The sequence below is a fragment of the Bos javanicus genome, chromosome 8 (assembly GCF_032452875.1).
Source record: "Bos javanicus breed banteng chromosome 8, ARS-OSU_banteng_1.0, whole genome shotgun sequence".
NCBI lineage: Eukaryota > Metazoa > Chordata > Mammalia > Artiodactyla > Bovidae > Bos > Bos javanicus.
This window is the reverse complement of record NC_083875.1, coordinates 6,110,719-6,126,276: the sequence shown is the minus strand read 5'-3', so window position 1 is coordinate 6,126,276 and position 15,558 is coordinate 6,110,719. Positions and strand designations below refer to the sequence as shown.

Sequence of the window (15,558 nt, the reverse complement as noted above, 5' to 3'; positions counted from 1 at the left end):
TCTTGCATTGGCAACATGAACAGCCAGGGAAATCCCATTCCTACTATTTTGAAAATAAAAAACTATTATGTGCCTAATAGATGATCAATACATTCTTGTTGAATAAAAAAAAAATGATACCATTAGGATGGTTTTAGTCTTTGAAATCTGTATCTTGAGAGGTGAAACCATCTTAAAACTGAAGTCTATTCTGTTCAGTAGATCCATGGCTATTGAGAGGATAAATGGGATAAATCTTTTAAGGTATTCAGCACAGGGCCTGACACTCAGTAAGCAGTGAATGAACATTAATCATCATTATTATCATTATTCATCTATAAATATATAGAATAAAAGGACATATGTACACAGGGAATTGTAACAGTAATAAATAAGAAGTTCATTTGATTTTCTTATCTGTGCACTTAAATTTTCTTGAGCTTTTAGATTACTGTGTGTTGTTTTCTTCTGTTTTTGCACAGGTTTTAATATTTATAGGAAAATAAACTACTAAATACTACCCCTCTGTAGAAATATATGGGACATGGTTAAATGCTTTAAGTGTCACCAAGCTAAGCCTATTCAATTATTCTCTCTGTCAAAATGCCTTTATGTTTTAAACACATACAGTCTCTTTAGGAAACATGGTCACTCTATTATTTGGAGCCAGGCCTTCTGTTACTCTGAAGTCTGGACACATAAGTCATTGTCATTAGTCAGTGGATTGACAGATGCTTCTCTGAAGCGTGGGCAGAGCTCAGAATCTTATCCTAGAAGGTAAAGAAAAATCTCATGTTAACAGAGTTGGAAACCTCTTGGTATCAAGTTGATAGTTCAGTACCTTAACGTGAACTATCTTCCAGAAAGTTACTCAAGTTCAAGGAAGTCCCTGATGAATTAGTTCAGTTACCATCATATGAGGGCTTCCTAGGTGGTGCTGGTGGTAAAGAATCTGCCTGCCAGTGCAGGAGATACAGGTTCGATCCCCGGGTAGGGAAGATCCCCTAGAGGAGGGCATGGCAACCCACTCCAGTATTCTTGCCTGGAGAATCCCACAGACAGAGGAGCTTTGGGCTACAGTCCATAGGGTCCCAAAGAGTCGGACACAACTGAAGTGACTTAGCACATCATTATGTGGGCCAAAGAGTGAATTTGCATACGTTCTCACGGAGTCCACAGTGTCATTCGTTACTAGTTTTCAGACTCTTTTGGTTAGCTTTCCACCAGAATGTTATTATTTTTTTTAAACAACATTTAAATTTAACTTCTGTTCACCTTTCTTACTACTTGTTTTTGTCTAGCATGATTTTTATGCCTTTAGGTGCCTATGAATTATTTATGCACCCATATGCTTTTCTTCCTACATCTCCGTGCTGTGTTTTAAGTGAAAAGTTATGAAAGAATATTAAATAAGATGGGAGCAAAACCAAGAGAAATGCAATATAGTCCTGTGTGTGTACTGATAACGGCAGCTGGCAAGTGTTACTGGATTCAGCCAGGGGAAAAAAAAATAAAAAACAAATATGAGATATTCTGTAGCTGCCTTCGCTGGCTGTTCATTTTATATCACCCTAAGGCAAGATTATTTCCTAGAAGACACCATTCTGTAACAGAATCTGTTCTCAACTCAAATCTCCCTAGCCCCCCTGCTCCACATGACAGGTGATTTTACTAAATCATAATACATTTTGTTAGCAGTATGGGGGAAGGGGATTAATGAATGCTGGATCATCTGTAACATCAGTGGGTAAATGACCAAGTTTCATTTCCCCAGATCAGATGTATTTGCAAATCAAACCCTGGTAGCTTGCAAAAAGGCAGACATTGCTAGACTCATATTTTACATTCATTTTAAGTCATAAATCTTTAGAGTGCCTGTTAAGTCCAGAGATACAATTATATATCTCCTTCCATGCTGTTGACAGAGAAGAGAATACTTTTTCGGCCACACTTGCACTGTTCTATCCGAACATACCATCGATTCATATCCATCACAGGTTTTTCTCAAAGACCCATCTCTCTTCATCTTCTCCAAAAGGCATAAAATGCATGCATTTTTTTCCGATAGAGAGACAGTTTTAGTCTGAAATCCCCAACTTTGCATTTGCATCTTCAAAATCTCTCTGTGGGGAGTAAGCTTCTTTCTTGGCTTTCAAGTCAGAAAAAAAAAAAAAGAGAGAGAAAATGGTGTTTCATGTCTAACTTGATTTTCTGTGTCTTTCTATCACCTAACACCTGTTTCTTTCTTCTGTCCTCATAGTCAGCCATACGATTTTTGTGTTAAAAATTATACCTCATCCATCACAGAGTTAGAGATCAGAAAAAAAGCCGATCAAGGCTGTTGGGGAAGAAACCATCTGCTGACTTTCAAGTGGATTCAAAGAAGGTGCAAAGTAATACATTTTAGTTGATTGTAGCATTAAGAAAACAAGACCAGGGGGCATTAAGTCAACCACAACAAACAATGAGTGATTTTTCTTTGCTCTAATACCTCAACCTGCTACAGTATATCTACCAAAATAATTTATTTCTTTTTCTTTAGCAGTGAAAGAAAACATGCTTGCTTATAGCTCTTGCTGTCGTTCAGTCACCAGGTCGAGTCCAACTCTTTGCGACCCCATGGACTGCAGCACACCAGGCCTCCCTGTCCCTCGCCATCTCCCAGAGTTTGCTCAAACTCATGTCCATTGAGTCTGTGATGCCATACAACTATCTCATCTGCGAATGTAGAATGATCTCTGAAGCAGCTGTGCAGCAATGTGGTTGGGGGGTGTGTTTGCAGCCTGGAAATCAAGCACAGCCTTGCTATGTCATCTTTAACAATTCTCTGTTCTTGTGGTGTCCTGGGTGCTGATTTCTCCTTTGTAAAACACACTGCCTTTTATCTGCTACAGTAAATGTAGGGGAAAAAAATCATTGAGGCCTCTCATCAGAGTGTTTTCTTGTGTGTGTATGTGCTCAGTCACTGAGTCATGTCTGACTCTTTTCCACCCCATGGACTGCAGCCTGCCAGGCTCCTCTGTCCATGGAATGCTCCAAGCAAGAATATTGGCATTGGTTGCCATTTCCTCCTCCAGGGGATCTTCCCAACCCAGGGATCAAAACTACTTCTTCTGTGCCTCCTGCACTGGCAGGTGGATTCTTTACCATTGTGCCACCTGAGAAGAAGCCCTGTTTACTTGTATGATTAATTTTATTTTTAAGGAGCACAGGTTCATTTACTTTCAGGTTCATTTACTATGTTATGGCTTCATTTCTCAGTCACCGTACATCTTCTACTTTAGCTACTGACATCATTCTCTATTAATGTGTGTCACCCATATAAAAAAATTAGATCCTGAATAGCCAGTGCAGGCCTTCCTGTTTTTCTTTCATATCACGCCTGTGTTAAGCAGTTAATTTTAACTCCCTTCTTGGCTAGATTGTTCATGTTGGAAAGAATACTATCTAAACTTTTCTCCAGTGATGATGAAACGGACCAGAGATGATAAATCTTGCCACATACAGATTTTCAAAACTATTGATCCACTGTTGCTTTCATGTTAAAGAGAGAATTGAAACCTCAGGGCTAAAACAAAATGACTCCAGGGCTGAGGAGGCCCGCTGGCCGATTGGGGTGGTTGATTTCAGATGGGTTTCAGAGCGTTGCCTCTGTGGATGATCAGTTGCATGCTTGCACCTGGGCATCCCTGCCTTGGGGCTGAAGGATGTGTGGGTCCTCAGGTCAGCCTGGCTGGAGGGTGACTTAGTTATCCTTGCAGAAGTGCTCCCAGCATCCCCACAGGTCCGTGCCTTTGCCTACTGGTCAGACTGAAGGCATCTTCTTGTCCCTCCAAAGCCAGATGAGAGAGGAGAACTCAGAGTGGTCCATATGTGAATCTCATAGCTATGTTGTGACTTAAACAAGTCACAACGTGTATGATTAATTTTACTTGTATGTAAAATTATTTTAGTCCTCTGATGCAATGACTTGCTCTGAGCACCAACGAGGGGATCCCAGCTTTGACAGCAGAGGCTATGTGGTTTCACGAACCTCCACTCCCATCAGTAGAGATCAAAATATTTGTGTGAATTTTCTGCACTTGTCCAGTGTATGTGTTAGTCGCTCAGTCATGTCTGACTCTTTTCAACTCCATGGACTGTATGTAGCTCACCAGGCTCCTCTGTCTATGGGATTTTCCAGGCAAGAATATTGGAGTGGTTGCCATTCCCTTCACCAGGGGAAGATCCCTTCCCGACCCAGGGATCAAACTTGGGTCTCCTGTATTGCAGGATTCTTTACCATCTGAGCCACCAAGTAAACCCAGTCACATTATATGACTGGGTCCTTATAAACCCAGTCATACTGGGTTACTTTTAGAAAAAAACACAGGAATGTGAAAAGGTGGCTGTTCCAGGGCTTTCCTGGCACAAGCCGCCTGCCCAGGACTGAGGCTGGGATGAGGTGGGCAGGAAGGTGGCTCCGGCTGCTACCAGGGCCTGTCTGCCAGGACGTCCCGCCTCTCTGCTGCAGCCTTTTCCTGTGCCATGAGGGTGAACCTGCAGCAGGTGTGGCCATATAAGCAACCCTGGGGTGCAGGCTTTTTAGGAGGTTTGAGGGGTGTGGTGGCTACAGAGATAAATCCTCTTCCCCAGCAGAGGATTTGCCCACGTGAAACATGGTGCTTCCTTCTCTTTTCAGGGTTTTTATGAATTTCTCATGGACTGACGGCATGAGTTTACTTTGTTTTGGTTTTGTTTGTACAATTTTTGACCTTCACAGCTCAAAGAGCTGGTCTCCTGTGTGCAGCATTCAGAGATCATTCCCATTGTGTGTGTGTTTAAAAACGTTTGATATTGCATGTATACCTGCAGCTTTCAGAAGGTCTCATATAAAAGTCTCATTTTATATTTGTGTTAAAAGTCTGTTAATGCTAATAGTAAATGCAAAACAGGTGCAGAAAAGAGCCCACAGCAATTCTAGCAGGGACAACACAGCAGTCGTGATTATAATGACCTAACAATTAAGGGTTAGGTGAAAATCCCTCTACACTCGGGAGACTGTTCTGAATCTTCATCACGTACAGGTGCCACAGCTAAGCCTGCGTGCTCTGCCCGGTCTCACTCAGAACTGGAAACGCCCTGTGGACTCCTGTTTCCTCACCTCCTGGCCTGCTCCTCTGACCGAAGGACACGGCTCTGGGACTCCTGTGAGTTCTGACTGGCCTGCTATTACGACGCTTCTTTCTGATAAGTGCCCTGTTGTTTGTTGTTGTTCAGTTGCTCAGTCGTGTCCAGCTCTTTGTGACCCCATGGACTGCAGCACAGCCAGGCTTCCCTGTCCTTCACTGTCTCCCGGAGCTTGTTCAACCTCATATCCACTGAGTCGGTGATGCCGTCCAACCATCTCATCCTCTGCCACCCCCTTCTCCTCCTGCCCTCAATCTTTCCCAGCATCAGGGTCTTTTCCAATGAGTTGGCTCTTTGCATCAAGTGGCCAAAGTATTGGAGCTCAGCTTCAGCATCAGTCCTTCCAGTGAGTATTGAGGGTTGATTTCCCTTATGATTGACTGGTGTGATCGCCTTGTCATCCAAGGAGATCAAAGCTTAAGCTTAAGCTGTACTCCCAACTTAAGCCATAAGTGAAGTTATATGTTTTTGTCAACTGTGCTCAAGTCACATTTGTCTTTATTTCATAAAGTTATATTGATATCTAGCATAATCCTTTTATGATCAGCACTGAAATACTTTTTTGGGGGAGAAGTTAACAAAACAGACTCAGAATTGGTGGAAAACCTTTTCAAAGACTGAAAGTGCCAATCATAGTGTTTTGTTTTGTTTTTTAAACAATTTACAGGAAGTTCAACATGACATTTGATTTCTTCTTGCCAAAGCTAACATTACAGTTCGCTTTAATTCTCTCCTCCCTGCCTTTTAAAAAATTTGTATTGGATAAGGTTTTGGCTCCACATGTGCTGTTCCTGCTTTCGCATCAAGGCTGTAATTAAGTCTTTGTTCTGACTTGCAGTTCCTTCCTGGCACTGGATAAGAGCTAAGATGTTGCTTCTGCAGGTCCTTCCCGCAATAAAAGTGGAGGTAACAGCAAAATGATTACTAGCTTTAGTAATGGGAATTATAATACAGACAACAAAACAAATTTACCTTAATATTAAAAGCAGGATGCAGAAGTTTATCAACCACTTGTCAAGCTAACCCACTTAGGAATTCCAAAATAATTTTTAATCTTTGCATTAATGTTTCTTTCCATTTTCCTTCTTGAAAAACACATCAAATTTTGAACAGTGTGCTACTTCTTGGGTTTATGTATACTTTCATTTTTCAAAAGCAATGGACTGTGTTAAAGCATTGCTTCATTTCTTCCAGTCTGGTTTTTTAAGGTCAGAGTGACCATTTAATCCAGCATGTTCTGGAACTAGATGCTTGAAAAAACAGCCTTCTCCCTGGTTACTCTTACGCAGCCTTGAGTCATTTTCTTCACTCTAAAGAGATACGTTCAGCATTGGAGAAAAGTAAACCTTACCTTGTCATCTTAGGTTTAGCGCAAGATTAGGTGTGAATATTCAAGAAATACTTTGCAATCTGAAAAACAATAAAAAAAATCTTAATTTGGGGGTGGATCTTGCATCTTATTAACTCTGCAATTAGGCAACTATTATAAACTAAAATCTAGATTTTGAGGTTATAAAATGGGTCAGGAAATGGGAATAAAAGCCAGCTTCCATCCTCTCTGTTCTGTGTTTGATTTACTAGATGAAAAGGGGGCCAGCCTTGGTCTTCTAAAGCAGTGGTCCCCGGACTTTTCTGATACCAGGGACCAGTGTCCACTTTTTTCAGGGATGAAGGCAGGGTGGGGTTGTGATTTGGGGATGATTTAAGTGCATTACATTTATCGTGCACTTTATTTCTATTATTATTATATCAGCTCCACCTCAGATCATGAGACATTAGATCCGGAGGTTCGGGACCCCTGCTCTAGACGACATGGTCTTTCCGTCAGCTCTGCTGGGCTGAGTCCTTGGCCCTGGCAGCGCTGGGCTGCTGTTGAAGGCCCTCCACAGGCGATTGTCCTGGCTGTTGGAACCCGTTTACCCGTCAGCCCCTCTGCTTCAGTCGTGGGGTCCGTGAACACACTGTGCTTATTTCTGCTTCTTGCCCCATCCATCTTTTACCCACACAACGCTGTCTGTGTCTCTGCCTTCTACTGTTTGGCCCTCCACCCTCTGGAGGGCCATCCTGATCATTCTCTCTCTCTCTCTTTTATAATATTTATTTTTTATTTATGTGGCTGCTCCAGGTCTTAGTTGCAGCCCGTGGGATCTTCAGTCTTAGCTGTGGCACTCAGTATCTTTTTTGTTGCTAGGTGCAAACTCTTAGTTTGGGCACGTGGGATCTAGTTCCCCGACCTGGGATTGAATCCAGACCCCCTGCTTTGGAACCTCAGAGTCTTAGCCACTGGACCAACTGGGAAGTCCTCCCACCGAGTCTTCTGTTGGTGCTGTAGTTCACATCCCTCGATCCCTCCTCTGAACTCCAAAACTTGTGCCTATGCCGTTTCATATTTTTCTCTTGTTCATATATGACTTTACATCGTGTACATGCTCAGTCGTTCAGTCGCGTCTGACTCTGAGACCCTATGGACTGTAGCCCGCCAGGCTCGTCTGTCCATGGGATTCTCCAGACAAGAATACTGGAGTGGACTGCCGTTTCTTCCTCCAGGGGATCTTCCCCACCCAGGGATCAAACCCACATCTCCTGCATTGGCAGGCGGATTCTTTACAGCTGAGCCACCTGGGAAGCCCTGACATAACACTGCATGCTCCTTACAAACTGTGTTCTACATCCACCACGACACAGTAGTTCTGCAAGCCTTGTGTAACTGAATTGATGCGTAATTGGCAGTGGGCTCCTTTTGTTCTCCACCCACTGTGCACAGCCCAGTTCTGGTGACTTGGATTTCAGGCTGACTGTAGTGGGTACCCTGTCCTAAATGATGGTATTTGGAAGTGGGGCCTTTGGAGGTAAACAGGCCATGAGGGTGGAGCCTGAATTAATGGAATTAGTGCTCTTATAGGAGAGAGACAGGAAGTCTGTCTCCACCAAGCAAGAAGGCGGCTGCCCAAGATCCAGGAAGAGGGCCCTCAGCAGGAACCTGACCACGCTGGCGCCTTGATCTTAGACTTGCAGCCTCCAGAACTGCAAGAAGCAAATGTTTGTCTTTGAAGATATTCAGTGTATGGTATTTTTGTTGTTAGTCAGTTGTTCAGTCATGTCTGACTCTTTGAGGCCCCATGGACTGCAGCACAGCCAGGCTTCCCTGTCCTTCACTATCTCCCAGAGTTTGCTCAAACTCATTTTCATTGAATTGTTGATGCTATCCAACCATCTCATCCTCTGCTGCCCCCTTCCCCTTTTGCCCTCAATCTTTCCCAGCATCAGGGTCTTTTCCAATGAGTTAGCTCTTCACATCAGGTGGCCAAAGTATTGGAGCTTCAACTTCAGCATCAGTCCTTCCAATGAGTATTCAGGGTTGATTTCCTTACTATTGACTGGTTTGATTCCTTACTGTCCAAGGGACTCTCAAAAGTCTTCTCCAGCACTACAATTTGAAAGCATCAATTCTTTGGCTCTCAGCCTTCTTTATGGTACAACTCTTACATCCATACATGACTACTGGAAAAACCATAGCTTTGATTAGATGGACTTTGATAGCAAAGTAATGTCTCTGCTTTTTAATATGCTGTCTAAGTTGGTCATAGCTTTTCTTCCAAGGAGAAAGCATCTTTTAATTTCATGGCTGCAATCACCATCTGCAGTGATTTTGGAGCCCAAGAAAATAAAGTCTGTCACTGTTTCCATTGTTTCCCCATCTATTTGCCATGAAGCAATGGGACTGGATGCTATGATCTCAATTTTTTGAATGTTGATTTTCTTTTTTTGTATTTGTTTTTGTTGTAGCAGGCAATGAATAGGTCAGAGTCCAGTCAGGAGAAAAGAACCCAAATTATGCAGTTAAATACAAAGGATTTAGCACAGAGTACTGGTCATGGAGGTGTTGGAAGAGCTCACAGGGCAAAGAGCAAATGGTGAAGCCAGAGAGTAACAGCAGCAAGAAGTAGCCAGCAGCTCTAGGACTGGAGGGACAAAGAGAGGAGGTGGCTTGGCAAGAACAGGGGCCACCAACGTGGGGCTGGCTGGGGGAAGCTGGGACCCTGGAGGGGTCACAGCCACTGCCAGAAATCCTGGCCAGAGCAAGGAAGAAAGGGAGGCAGACCGGCCTCTCCCTGTCTCCCATACTAGCCACTCCCAGCTCCTGCCAGCGACTCTGGCCAAACTGACCAGAGCCAACTGGCAAAGAAGGCTGGGTGGTGTGTATTTTGCAGAAATCAACCCTTTGTGCTACAAACAGAGCAAGGGAAGCAGAGGAAAGAGACCAAAGAGCAAATAGCCAGATGATTACCACACTGATAGGCCAGAATGAAACAAACTCAGGACTGTTCTCCACGTGAGACTACAAATAGTTCAAAATAGCTCACAACTGATTTGATTCCATTTTAAAAGTTAAAAAAAATTAAATATTTATTTTATTTATTTATTTACTCTTGGTCACACCATGTAGCATGTGGGGTCTTCGTTCCTCCACCAGGGAGCAAACCCATGTTCCCCTGCAGTGGAAACAAGGAGTCTTAACCACTGGACAGCTAGGGAAGTCCCTCCAAAATTTTCACTAGGATTAGTCTTTTATTGTTTCCTGGGTCTGGAAGATCCACTAAAGAAGGAAATGGCAGCCCACTCCAGTATTCTTGTCTGGGAAACCCAATGGACGGGGAGACTGGTGAGCTACAGTCCCTGCGGTCTCAAAGAGTTAGACACGACTGAGTCACCACCACCATCACCACCACCATTTCTGAATGATCACCATTTAATAATTTAGACTTCTTAAATAACTCAAATTCCTTTTATTGTAAATTATAAAATAAATACTAAGTCTGCTTTTTATCTTTGGCCCATTTCAAAAGGACTACAAGCAATTCTGGCATCTAACTGTCATCTTTCTCTAAAGAAAGAATTTCTATGAGATAGCAACCTCACCTAACCTAGTTCTCTAAATTCTATTTGCTTCCCTACTTAAACCTATTTAATGAATTTTCCATCTGTTAGTATATAAAAAACTAATCTCACCTTTTTATTATTAGCTGTTTTTCATCTGAAGAAATAAAAATCCAACTCAAACTAGCTTAAGCCAAGTAGGAAATGCATTGGCACTCAGATCCAGGAGCTTAAATGATATCACTTACATTCTGTTTCCCTCACTGTGTCCCACCTTCCTCTCCTTGCTCTGAGCTACTGACCTTTGTTTAATTCTGAAACAGTCTGGCTTCAAATGTTACATGTAGAATTCCAGGAAGAGCTCTGATTGGTCTGCTTGGGTCACAGGCCCAGCTGGTGGCCTCGTCTGTGGTGGATTCTGATTGGCTAGACTTAGGTCAGGAAAGTGCCACTTGGACTGGGTTGAAGGTAAGTTTCCCCACCCACATCACACTACAGCTTGAGGAGGAGGTTGTTTCTGAAGAAAGGGATAGAAAGTGAAAGTGAAAGTCACTCAGTTGTGTCCGACTCTTTTCGACCCCATGGACTATATAGTCCATGGAATTCTCCAGGCCAGAATACTGGAGAGGGTAGCCTTTCCCTTCTCCAGGGTATCTTCTCAACCCAGGGTTCGAACCTAGGTCTTCCACATTGCAGGCAGATTCTTTACCAGTTGAGCCACAAGGGAAGCCCAAGAAGATTGGAGTGGGTAGCCTGTCCCTTCTCCAGCGGATCTTCTCCACCCAGAAATTGAATATTGGGGTCTTCTGCATTGCAGGCAGGTTCTTTACCAACTGAACTATCAGGGAGTCCAAGAAGAAAGGGATAAAGACACTGAGAAGATAAAGACACATATTCAGTACACTCTTCCTTTTCCCCACAAATTTCTTAAAACAGGATTTTTGGCCATGCCTCCAGGCATTGCTTCCCTAATAGCTCAGTTAGTAAAGAGTCTGCCTGCAATGCAGGAGACCACTGTTCAGTTCCTGGGTTGGGAAGATCTGCTGGAGAAGGGATCGGCTACCCACTCCAGTCTTCTTGGGCTTCCTTTGTGGCTCAGCTGGTAAACAATCCGCCCGCAATGTAGGAGACCTGGATTCGATCCCTGGGTTGGGAAGATCCCCTGGAGAAGGGAAAGCCTACCCAGTCCAGCATTCTGGCCTGAAGAATTCCATGGACTGTATAGTCCATGCAGTTGCAAAGAGTTGGACATGACTGAGCCACTTTCACTTTCAAGGCATTTAAATGCCCCAACTAAGGGTTGAACCCTTGTCCCTTGTTAGTGAAAGAGTGGAGTCCTAACTGCTCGACTACCAGGTTAAAATATTTTTTACTTTGCTATTTTGTCAAACAAGTTGCAAACCACCTGCTCCCTCTCTGTTGCCTCCAGACTCAATCTACCATCCTCTGTTTTTACCTTAGCTCTGTCAGGTTGGCAAAACAGGAAGTTTTACTGTAAAAAATTATTCTTTAAAAAATATTTTATTGGAGAATAGTTGATTTAAATGTTGTATTAGTTTCTGCTGTACAGCAAAGTGAATCAGTTGTACATGTTCAGGCATGTGTGCTAAGTCACTTCAGTCATGTCCAACTCTGCAACCCCCTGGATTGTAGCCTGCTAGGCTCCTCTATCCATGGAATTGTTCAGGCAAGAATGCTGGAGTGGGTTGCCATGCCCTCCTCCAGGGGATCTTCCCTACCCAGGGACTGAACCCACATCTCTTGCGGTCAGTCTTGGCAGTCAGGTTCTTTACCAGTGGCGCCACCTGGAAAGCGCATAATTATACATCAGTTCAGTTCAGTTCAGGGCTTCCCTTGTAGCTCACTAGGTAAAGAATCTGCCTGCAGTGCAGGAGACCGGGGTTCGATCCCTGGGTTGGGAAGATCCCTTGGAGAAGGAAATGGCAACCCACTCCAGTATCCTTGCCTGGAAAATCTCATGGACAGAGGAGCCTGGTGGGCTGCAGTCCATGGGGTCACAAAGAGTTGGGCACGACTGAGTGACTAACACTTACTTACACTCACTCAGTTCGGTTCAGTCACTCAGTTGTGTCCAACTCTGCAACCCCATGGACTGCAGCACACCAGGGTTCCCCGTCCATCACCAGCTTCCAGAGCTTGCTCAAACTGATGTCCATTGAGTCAGTGATGCCATCCAACCATCTCATCCTCTGTCATCCCCTTCTCCTCCTGCCTTTAGTCTTTCCCAGGATCAGGGTCTTTTGCAATGAGTGAGCTCTTTGCATCAGCTCTTTGCAAAGTATTGGATCTTCATCATCAGTCCTTCCAGTGAATATTCAGGACTGATCTCCTTTAGGATGGACTGGTTGGATCTCCTTGCAGTCCAAGGGACTCTCAACACCACAGTTCAAAAGCATCACTTCTTCGGTGCTCAGCTTTGTTTATAGTCTAATTCTCACATCCATGCATGACTACTGGAAAGGCCATAGCTTTGACTAGACAGACCTTTGTTGGCAAAGTAATGTCTCTACTTTTTAAAATGCTGTCTAGGTTGGTCATAACTTTCCTTCCAAGGAATATGCATCTTTTAATTTCATGGCTGTAGTCACCATCTGCAGTGATTTTGGAGCCCCCCAAAATAAAGTCTGTCACTGTTTTCATTGTTTTCCCATCTATTTGCCATGAAGTGATGGGACAGATGCCACAATCTTAGTTTTCTGAATGTTGAGATTTAAGCCAACTTTTTCACTCTCCTCTTTGACTTTCATCAAGAGTCTCTTTAGTTCTTCTTCACTTTTTGCCATAAGGGTGGTGTCATCTGCATATCTGCTGCTAAGTCGCTTCAGTCGTGTCCGACTCTGTGCGACCCCATAGATGGCAGCCCACCAGGCTCTGCCGTCCCTGGGATTCTCCAGGCAAGGACACTGGAGTGGGTTGCCATTGCCTTCTCCATTGTGTGAAAGTGAAAAGTGAAAGTGAAGTCACTCAGTCGCTTCCGACTTGTAGCAACCCCATGGACTGCAGCCTACCAGACTCCTCCATCCATGGGATTTTTAGGCAAGAGTACTGGAGTGGCTTGCCATTGCCTTCTCCATCTGCATATCTGAGGTTATTGATATTTCTCCTGGCAATCTTGATTCCAGCTTGTGCTTCATCCAGCCCGGCATTTCTCATGATGCACTCTGCATATAAGTTAAATAAGTAGGGTGACAGTATACAGCCTTGACTTACTCCTTTCTGGATACGGAACCAATCTGCTGTTCCATATCAGGTTCTAACTGTTGCTTCTTGACCTGCTTACAGATTTCTCAGGAGGCAGGTGAGGTGGTCTGGTATTCCCATCTCTGGAAGAGTTTTCCACAGTTTGTTGTGATTCACACAGTCAAAGGCTTTGACATAGTCAATAAATCAGAAGTAGATGTTTTTCTGGAATTCTCTGGCTTTTTCAGTGATCCAACAGATGTTGGCAATTTGCCCTCTGGTTCCTCTGCCTTTTCTAAATCCAGCTTGAACATCTGGAAGTTCACGGTTCATGTACTGTTAAAGCCTGGCTTGGAGAATTTTGAGCATTACTTTACTAGCGTGTGAGATGAGTGCAATTGTGCGGTAGTTTGAACATTCTTTGGTATTGCCTTTTTTTGGGATTGGAATGAAAACTGACCTTTTCCGGTCCTGGGGCCACTGCTGAGTTTTCCGGATTTGCTGGCATATTGAATGCAGCACTTTCACAGCATCATCTTTTAGGATTTGAAAGAGGTCAACTGGAATTCTATCACCTCCACTAGCTTTGTTTGTAGTGATGCTTCCTAAGGCCCACTTAACTTTGCATTCCAGGATGTCTGGCTCTATGTTGGTTATCATACCATCGTGATTATCTGGGTCATGAAAATCTTTTTGTATAGTTCTTCTGTGTATTCTTGCCACCTCTTCTTAATACCTTCTGCTTCTGTTGGGTCCATACCATTTCTGTCCTTTATTGTGCCCATCTTTGCATGAAATGTTTCCTTGGTATCTCTGATTTTTTTGAAGAGATCTCTAGTCTTTCCCATTCTATTGTTTTCCTCTATTTCTTTGTATTGATCACTGAGGAAGGCTTTCTTATGTCTCCTTGCTATTCTTTGGAACTCTGCATTCAAATGGGTATATCTTTTCTTTTCTCCTTTGCCTTTAGCTTCTCTTCTTTTCTCAGCTATTTGTAAGGCCTCCTCAGACAGCCATTTTGCCTTTTTGCGTTTCTTTTTCTTGGGGATGGTCTTGACCACTGCCTCCTGTACAGTGTCATGAACCTCTGTCCATACTTCTGCAGGCACTCTATCAGATCTAATCCCTTGAATCTATTTGCCACTTCCACTGTATAGTCGTAAGGGATTTGATTTAGGTCATACCTGAATGGTCTAGTGGTTTTCCCTCCACTCCTTTTCAGATTCTGTTCCCATATAGCTCATTACAGAGAATTGAATAGGGTTCCATGTGCTACACAGTTGATCCTACAAGATTATACATAAGGTAGAATATAGAGGATACATGGGAGCACAGGATATAGAGGAATATACCCTGAGTCACAGACTGGTTCCAAATAGGAAAAGGAGTACGTCAAGGCTGTGTATTGTCACCCTGCTTATTTAACTTATATGCAGAGTACATCATGAGAAATGCTGGACTAGAAGAAACACAAGCTGGAATCGAGATTGCCGGGAGAAATATCAATAACCTCAGATATGCAGATGACACCTTATGGCAGAAAGTGAAGAGGAACTAAAAAGCCTCTTGATAAAAGTGAAAGTGGAGAGTGAAAAAGTTGGCTTAAAGCTCAACATTCAGAAAACGAAGATCATGGCATCCAGTCCCATCACTTCATGGGAAATAGATGGGGAAACAGTGAAAACAGTGTCAGACTTTATTTTTGGGGGCTCCAAAATCACTGCAGATGGTGATTGCAGCCATGAAATTAAAAGACACTTACTCCTTGGAAGGAAAGTTATGACCAACCTAGATAGCATATTCAAAAGCAGAGACATTACTTTGCCAACAAAGGTCCATCTAGTCAAGGCTATGGTTTTTCCTGTGGTCATGTATGGATGTGAGAGTTGGACTGTGAAGAAGGCTGAGCGCCAAAGAATTGATGCTTTTGAACTGTGGTGTTGGAGAAGACTCTTGAGAGTCCCTTGGACTGCAAGGAGATCCAACCAGTCCATTCTGAAGGAGATCAGCCCTGGGATTTCTTTGGAAGTAATGATGCTAAAGCTGAAACTCCAGTACTTTGGCCACCTCATGCGAAGAGTTGACTCATTGTAAAAGACTGTGATGCTGGGAGGGATTGGGGGCAGGAGGAGAAGGGGACGACAGAGGATGAGATGGCTGGATGGCATTACTGACTCAATGTACGTGAGTCTGGGTGAACTCCTGGAGTTGGTGATGGACAGGGAGGCCTGGTGTGCTGGGATTCATGGGGTCGCAAAGAGTCGGACATGACTGAGTGACTGAACTGAACTGACCCTGAGTCACTGTGGAGTTTTATGTCACTGTGAATGC

General features: G+C 43.6%; 1 long non-coding RNA gene across 1 annotated transcript; it reads right to left on the bottom strand.

Annotated features, from left to right (window-relative positions):
* Positions 1 to 383: 383 nt before the first annotated feature.
* On the bottom strand, positions 384 to 10,336 carry LOC133252392 (uncharacterized). The gene is made up of 3 exons (XR_009737902.1): positions 10,275 to 10,336; positions 6,500 to 6,558; positions 384 to 749 (listed from the first exon to the last, which is right to left on the bottom strand). It is a non-coding gene; the product is annotated as an uncharacterized LOC133252392 (long non-coding RNA).
* Between the last annotated feature and the right edge of the window lie 5,222 nt (positions 10,337 to 15,558).